Genomic DNA, 7,683 nt, shown 5'->3' on the forward strand with positions numbered 1-7,683 from the left:
CTCTCTCCTGTCTCCTTGCTTCTAGTTTCTTCCAGTCTCACTGTATTCTGAACACTGCCAAGGTGATGAGTTTCTCAAGTATCTTATAATCACAGAATTTAGAAGTGTACAGGAGCTTAAAAACTGAATGCCAGATTTAATCGAGTGGTAGTTACTGCCTAGAACACCATGTCGAGAATATGACTGAGACTATCTCAGCTCAGTGGAAAAAGAGTACCATTACTGATTTTCGATGTCTGCCGGGAACAGAAGCGAGTGATGGCATGTGCCATGTTTTAACCCCCACTATGATTTCATCTAAGTCTTCCATTTTATAAAATTAGATCTGAGACCGGAGGGTTAAAGGTTTGCCAAAGTCACACATCCAGCCTGTAAAAGGTATTTTACCTTCTGTGTATAGTACATAAAATATATTCCATATACTAGAGTATACAGTCCTTTCATTCAGGAACTAATTCTTATTCAACTTTAAGCCAGTCCACAAAACCATAACAACTTCAAGTCCTGGCAAGATAATGTATCCAATAATTATTCATTAAATAAAAAACAATATTACAAAGTAATCTCAGAGTAGCAGTAAAGGAAGATCATTAATACTATAAATGCTTAATGGTCAAAAGAACTGTGTACAAATAAATGTAATTACATTACTTTCAAGAACCAGAACCTAAACTGATAAGGGTTTCTAATAAGTGGTCTCTTCAGACTGTATTAATCAATATATAAATGCCATTGGTAATGCAGCCTTTTAAAATACAAAAGTTAGAATAAGCCATTTAATAGCTTTCCTGACATAAAAAGGTTTAGGTAGTTTTTGCAAAGCATACCAAAAGGGATCAGTGGGTCATAGTGCTTAGGCAGTCCCAACAGAAAGGAAACAACTGTTATCAACTAAATACGTACTATGTGCCTGGAACTGTACACTGCTGTATCATAACTAAGAGAAACTAATATTATTTTGATATTTCCAATGAGGAAACTGTGGTCTTGAGTAACTAACTAGCTCAAGGCCAGTACCTAGTGGTAGCCATAAGGCTAGTATACAACACCATTAGGATTTGGGCCCACAACCTGTTTGACTCCAAAACGAATGCTCTTTCCAAACAAAGAAAAACTTTTCTGAAATAAGAAAATTACCCTCACAAACTTTAAAGGACAAAATACTGATTATGACTCTGCTAAATTACAAATAACTGATCATCAAAAGAAATCACAAATTCGAGTTAAGAAAAAAAAACACAAGCTGAGAAGTAATTGTCGCAAGACATGTAATCCACAAAGGATTAGTAGTAATCTACATATAGAACTACAAATTAATAAGATAAATGGGTAAAAGACTGAACAGGTACTTCACAAAAGGAAGAACCCAAATGGTTAATAATGTAAACAGACATTCAAACTCAATAATCAGAGAAATTGTAAATAAAAATCACAGTGAGATAATGTTTCACTGGACAAGATTTTCAAGCCTGGTATGTGAATCACTGGCAAGGCTGTGGAACTGTAACACTTATGGCTAGTGGGAACACGATCAACATAATCACTTTGTAAAAAACAGTTCTACATTCTCTACTAAGGCTGATGATGCACATGCCCTGTGAGCCAGAAAATTTCATTCCCTAGAGACAGCAAATGGGTGTGTGTGCCTCCACATATGTACCAAGAGCCGTGTACAAAAACCACTCACAGCAACCCTTTCACAATAGCAAAAAAAAAAACTGGAATCAATCCAAATCTCCATCTAGAGTACAATGAATAAATAAATCATGGTAGAATACTATACAGCAGGTGAAACTGAATGAAATACAGCCATGAAATGGATAAACCTTGGGAATAGAATCTTAATCTAAATATGTGAGTCAGAAGAATACATAAAGTATAATTTTGTTGATATCAAGTTCAAAATCATACACAATCAAGATTTTTTAAAAAGGATAAACCATAGAGAAGGGAATGATATGCACAAAATCAAGGATATGGGTTGTTTCAGATGGGATGATGGAGGTGGGCTCTGAATGTATAAGGCTCTTCCTGAACTAGCCGGTGGCTGCCTGAGTGTCCATTGGTTTACGATTCTTTTTATTTTTTTGAGACAGAGTCTCGCTCTTGTCACCCAGGTTGGAAGGCAGTGGCGCGATCTCGGCTCACTGCAACCCCTGCCTCCCCAGTTCAACTGATTCTGTTGCCTCAGCCTCCCGAGTAGCTGGGAATTACAGATGCCTGCCACCATGCCCAGATAATTTTTGTATTTTTAGTAGAGATGGGGTTTCACCATGTTGGCCAGGCTGGTCTTGAACTCCTGACCTCAAGTGATCCGCCCCCACTCGGCATCCCAAAGTGCTGGGATTACAGGCGTGAGCCACTGCACCCAGCTGGTTTACGATTCTTTAACATATATTTTAGGAACATTATTTCGTACCTACCAATTAGTTGATTCAAAAAAGAACTCTAAGAAAAGACTGGACGAGAGGGCAGGACATTGACTATATCAGATGACAGACATCAAGATGCCAGAGCAGAGGGAGCAGAGAGGACCCTTTGCTCAGGGGTTAGCTTCCGAGGCTCCAGCTCTGATGTCTCAAAACCAATGCCTTTTTCTTCCAGAGGGGAAAAAGACTGTTTTTCAACTTTAGAGGTGTTTTACAAAACAACCTAAAACACTGATTAATCTAAATAAACCATGGTATATAGGACTCTTCCACCAAGAATTAAAGAACAGCTTTATAAAATAATTTTGTATTAAACAAATAATTTACAGTGAGAGCCTCACATTTGTCACCACCATCAAGGAAAAAAATGTGCTGATACTTCAGCAAAAGAAAGGAAAATTCAAGAAGGAAACTTTTGATATTGAGGTCCCTTTGCTGAAGGAACAGAGTTTCTTCATTTAATGTGCATACAACTCACTTAAAGGTCTTGTTAAAATGTTGATTCCGATTGGCTGAGTTCAGAGTGGGGCCTAAGAATCTGCATTTGCAACAAGCTTCCAGGCGATTCTAATGTTGAAGGTCCGTGAACCTCACTATGATAGCAAAGGACATTATGAAAATGCCTTCTCCAGAGATGTTTAAAAATAGAAACACAGGTATATCTAATTGGTGTAATTTCCTTTAACCACTGAGTAGAAAAAAATTGATGATGTTATTCCCACACAATAAAAATTTAAATATAATTACAAGTGCTACCAGAAAAATCAGAGTACTAAACTAGGTCTTTTGCAAAGAAAAGATGCCCTGAGAAAAAGCAAAGACTGAAAATTTACAAGAAAAACCCATGAGATGCTTTACTCACTTCCACAGACCTACAAAGTTCACTCTTCTAACAGGGGTAGTTAGCCCCTTCCTTCTGGAAGAATGGTTTGCATTTCCAATAATGTAGTGAAAGAAACTATGGCTGCCATTAAATAAGGCCCAATTATAATGAAGATACTAGTTACGATGCAACATAATTAAATGAGCATCATGTCATTGCACGTAAAAAAAAATTAGGCTTTAAAATGTTCTATAAGAATATGCTATTAAAAAGAAAAGCTTAAAATTATTTCGACAAAATCCACACTGAATGATTTCCACTAATCATGTCTATGTTTAGCAGTAGTAAAATCCTTCCACGTCAAAATAGTACTTCCACATGTAAAGTCATACATTCAAACATCAAGACAAAGCAACCACTCTACAAACCCTTCCAGGAAACTCTGCCAATGCCAAGCCTCTGCTCAGGATGTGTCACAAGTAGAGGGAGGTCTTCTCATTTGCTCTACAACATCACAGATAGTTGTTACTAGTCTTGCCCAAGAGAAGTTCTTCACAGAAAACCTCAACTGTGGGAGACGACCTAGTGACAGCAGTTCCTTCACTGCCCAATACTTCTCCTCTCAGATGAAGGTTTTGGTCACTCCAGCAATGACAGAGTTACAAAGAGCTTAACCCAACAGAATTCTGCACCTGGTGTGTAAGTCAGAACAGCTAAACCTCCTGTGACATCAACACAGGATATTTCTTACAACAAAGTAAATCCAAAACGTCTGGATGATCCATGGGAACAACATTCATAAAAATCTGTACGCAACACGATTTTACACAACCAGCACAAAAAGTCTCATATTTTAATGGCTCTCTATTAGAGAAACTCAAAATAACGCACATACACCACACAATGTATATGCAGTTCTATTCTGCAGAGCCACATGAAATCAAAAGCCACTAACTTGGATTCATTAGAAATATTTAAAAATACAAGCAGGCACGCCCTTGGCTTGTAAACACTGACCTTCCCTTCCAACTAGCATATTGAAATTTCCTTTTTCACCTACACATTTTAGGAAAGCCTGGGTTGACATTTGAAATATATCCCATTTGCCATCCCACACTGAATAAATGAATTTTAGAGATGGCATTTAGAAGGGAAATTCCCTGTGTCCTGGCCGAGACTAAACATGAGAACACTGGGAACCATCTCCTTCTGACTAGATGCCAGTCAAGAGGCCTTGGTGGTCTGCCCTTCTCCACCCTCTCCCCAGTCACAGCTGTGAAAAATATGTATACAAAAAATACATATAAACAAACACAAATGCAGTGTTACTGTCATAATCCCATTAATTACGCCTGGACACTTAACTTGGCTACCTCAATCAATAGAAATCTGAATACCAATTTACCCCCCATCATGACACTCATACACCTAATAATCCTTAATAAAGCATCCAAATAATGCAACTGTACTTGACTTAGAAAAAGCAAACGATGAAAACAAAATACAGGCTAAAGGAATCATTTACTATCCATTAAAAAACATATAAATTCCTTTTAAAACAACCTACTGAATTTTAATATACTTATAAATGTCTTAGTGACATAAAACCCAAAATGCATGAATCATTTCATTTAAAAATGGTTTCCTACAGAAAAAATGCACACTCGGTATTAACCAAAGACAGACGAGGTACTGTAATGTCACAGTTGTGAAGGTCCAATTAATAAACACCAACTTTTCACGTAGAAAAAATTAATGCATAGCTGGGTTGTGGTTACAGATTATGGACGATCCACAGAAAAACGCTGCGACTCCCCACACTGCAACATTGCCTCCGCACACCACTGGGCCCAGTCCTTCCTGTAGCCCCTCCCTATGGCTCAGGTCCCCTGGTCGCAGATCAGATTCCGATCCGCATCCGCAGGCCGGCTCCCCTCTGCCTGCACTGGTGCTGCAGGGCGCCCCTCCGGCAGAGCGCAGCCCAAGAAGAGGTGCAGGAGGGATCATCCCAAAAGAAAAGACTCTCCCCTGCTCACACCTAGCTGACCTGGTCCTCCTGACGCCACATCCAGCAGAAGCTGCAGGACAAAGTAGCAGCAGCTCCAGGCCTCGGCCAAGGGCAGCCCCGGGCCTGGGTGGGGCCGGGCGGGGGCCGCAGGCGCCGAGCGGCCGTGCCAAGCCCCGCCAGCGAGAACCAAGGAAGCTGCGATACTGCTGCATTGTGCTGCATCACGGCGAGGGCACCGTGAGCCATCCATCTTGCCAAAAAAGCACATCCCCGCCCAAATAAACCCCACCGAATTCAATTTTCTCCTCCGCCGAAGCACCCCCACACGCACCCTGTCCTCACTTACTATCTGGCCTGGCTTTCGATTGGAAAAATAATGGACAGAGGTTTGCGTTCTGATCCCCACCCCCTCCCCATCTGATGGCAGCAGTTGGCACCTTTCCTATCACAAAAACAAAGAGAAGGCGCCCCCTAAAAGAGGGCCGTGGGCGTGGTGTGGGGGGTGATGACGAGCCAGCCCACCTACCCAAAGCAGGCCCGGAGGGTCCTCGCGCTGAGACAAACCTGTTGAAGAGAGGGTGGCAGGAGCTGAAGGGCGGGCGCAGCGGCGGCTCGGCGCCCGGAGGCGGCTCACGCCCAGCCCTGGGAGAGTGGGGACGGCAGAAGGGGCGGGCGCACGAGGGTAGCGAGCGCGGGGATGGGGCGGAGGTGGGGGCGCGGGGCCGCCGCCTCCGGCTCAGCTGCAGCGCGGCGCAGCCGGGACCACGCCTGGCCGCATCCCCTGCACCGCTACGCGCAGAGCCCGGCCCTTTCACCGCCGCCCCCGCTCCCCACCCGCGGGGCCACAGAGAGGGCACCTGAAAATAGACCCTCCGGCTGTCCGCTCCGCACCCACCTCCGCGCCAGGGGCCTCCGCGTCAGGGGCCGCCGCGCCCGGCTGCAGGGAGGCGCCGGCGGAGGCAGGGAGGAGGAATCGCCGCGCCGCGCCGGGGCTGGGGCCGGACGGCAGCGATGCGCACGGCGGGTCTGCTGCCGCCTCACCGCAGAGCCTGCCGCCCCTCGTCCCGCATCATCCGAGTACCAATGAGCACCCGCGACCCGGGCTCCCCGCGCCGCCCCCGCCCGGGCTTTGCAGCCTCCCTGCCCCCACGCGGCTCCCCGGGCGCAGGGCAGGCGGGCAGCGGCGTCCTCCGGCCCTGGGCCCGCGCCCCTCCTCCCGCCCGTCCGCCGCCGCGGAGCCCGCCCGGGAGGCAGCCCCAGTGAGTTGGCATCTCCCTGCCTCGGGCCCCCTACCTACCTCCCGGGGATGGGGTGGGGGCGCCGGGGTCCCGTCCTCCTCCCGCTCCTCGGCGGCCGGGCGGGTGGGCCGGGAGGCGACTCCGCGGGTCTGTCCGCGGCTGGGGCCGGGGCTCACAGGACGGGACCAGTGGGCGCTGCTGCGCAGGACTGCGCGCTCGCTCCGGGAGGAGAGGCGGCCGAGGGAGGGACTGGAGGAATCCGCAGCCTGCACGGCAACAGCTGCACTGATTCCGGGGGCTGGGCGGGAGCGCGGGGGGCGGGGGGAGGAGGAGAGGAGGAGAGGAGGGCGCTCGCAGGGAGGGGGCGAGGGGCGGGGAGAGGAGCGCGCGGGGCGGGCGCGCGCGCACACACACACAAGCGCACTCCCGGGCTCCCTCCCGCACGCCCTCCGCCCTCCGCACTCCTCCCTCCCCACTCCCGCCCGCTCCCTCTGCTTCGCCCGCCCTCTCCTCCTGCCCCGAGCCCCGCAGCCGCCCAGGGAGCCGAGCCTCGGGCGCGTCCACGTCCTCTCCAGCTGAGGCTCTTCCCGGGCCCAGCCCGGACCTCATCCTCCCAGCGGCGGGGACCGACCAGGCTGGCCGGGGCGGGGTGGGCACTGCTGCTGCCGCTACCCGAGCAGGACAATAGGGGCTTTGTCTCCACAGCCGGAGAGGGCCAATTTCACGTTTAATTTGAGGCTAATTCGATTATCGCCATGGAAAGAGGCGGCCTAATTTTCTACGTGATTTGTGCAGCCTCTTTTCGCCCTTGATGTTGCGTTCGGAATGCTGGGGAGAGAGGGTATTTAGGGACGTTTTGGAGCGTCACTTGCTTGGTTGGTTTGAGATGCAGTTGGTGATGCCTTATAGGTTCTACCCAACTTGGAGAAGGGCGACGGCGACCTCTTCGTGGGAAACCTTGGGCGCTGGAGGATGGGTGGTGGGGGTCGTTCCTTGTGAGGTTAATGTATTCTTTTGCAAATGCTTTTTCGCCCACCCTTTCGCTTTGGGTAGCTGGGAGCAGACCCTACAAGTGGTTCATCCAACTCCTGCCTCTCAGCGCAGGCTCCGCTCGAACCTGAGGCCAGGTGCCCTGCCCCAGTCACTCCCGAGAGAGGGGTCGTCCGGCCGCGGTGGAGGGCCCCG

At 48.2% G+C, this 7,683-nt stretch overlaps 1 protein-coding gene across 5 annotated transcripts in view; it reads right to left on the reverse strand.

The window, feature by feature from the left end:
* SPTBN1 (spectrin beta, non-erythrocytic 1) overlaps window positions 1-6,649 on the reverse strand; it is a 207,130-nt gene extending 200,481 nt beyond the window's left edge. For 2 of the 5 annotated variants that reach the window (XM_001154155.5, XM_016948537.4), the window contains exon 1: window positions 6,558-6,649. The gene's annotated coding sequence lies outside the window, so the exon portion shown is untranslated. Of the gene's footprint in view, window positions 1-5,786; window positions 5,853-6,155; window positions 6,247-6,557 lie in introns of those variants that run through there. The other 3 variants (XM_054677845.1, XM_054677846.1, XM_009442468.5) reach the window with 3 other exon arrangements.
* Window positions 6,650-7,683: the final 1,034 nt, after the last annotated feature.

Source organism: Pan troglodytes, chromosome 12 (assembly GCF_028858775.2).
Source record: "Pan troglodytes isolate AG18354 chromosome 12, NHGRI_mPanTro3-v2.0_pri, whole genome shotgun sequence".
Classification (NCBI taxonomy): domain Eukaryota; kingdom Metazoa; phylum Chordata; class Mammalia; order Primates; family Hominidae; genus Pan; species Pan troglodytes.